The sequence below is a fragment of the Elephantulus edwardii genome, unplaced genomic scaffold, assembly GCF_000299155.1.
Source record: "Elephantulus edwardii isolate Elephantulus edwardi_28Jun2011 unplaced genomic scaffold, EleEdw1.0 scaffold00218, whole genome shotgun sequence".
NCBI lineage: Eukaryota > Metazoa > Chordata > Mammalia > Macroscelidea > Macroscelididae > Elephantulus > Elephantulus edwardii.
Window position 1 is genome coordinate 4,046,211 of NW_006399968.1, and position 315 is coordinate 4,046,525.

The 315-nt window shown below is 32.1% G+C and overlaps 1 pseudogene; it reads left to right on the forward strand.

Annotated features, from left to right (window-relative positions):
• The window catches only part of LOC102851217, a 3,946-nt pseudogene extending 3,835 nt beyond the window's left edge, over positions 1-111 (forward strand).
• Positions 112-315: the final 204 nt, after the last annotated feature.

Consider the following 315-nt stretch of genomic DNA (forward strand, 5'->3'; position numbering starts at 1 on the left):
AATTCCAAAATCTCTGTAGATGTTCTTTGAAATGAAAAATAAATAAATTAAACTATTAAATAAAAAAAGAATAAGAAGCAGACAGAGGCAGGAATACTCCTGGCCTGTTAAAGGGTGCAGCTGTTACAACAAAGTGTGACTCAGATTCATTGATCTGTATATCACTTAAGAAATTGTGACTTGATTTCCAACAAATAACTTTAAAGATTTTTAAAATGACTCTTATGTAGTCAGATGAATTTTCAGTGAGAAACAAATGGAATCCACGTATAGTATGATCAAGTCACATACAAATTGAGACTGGACACCCAGCCT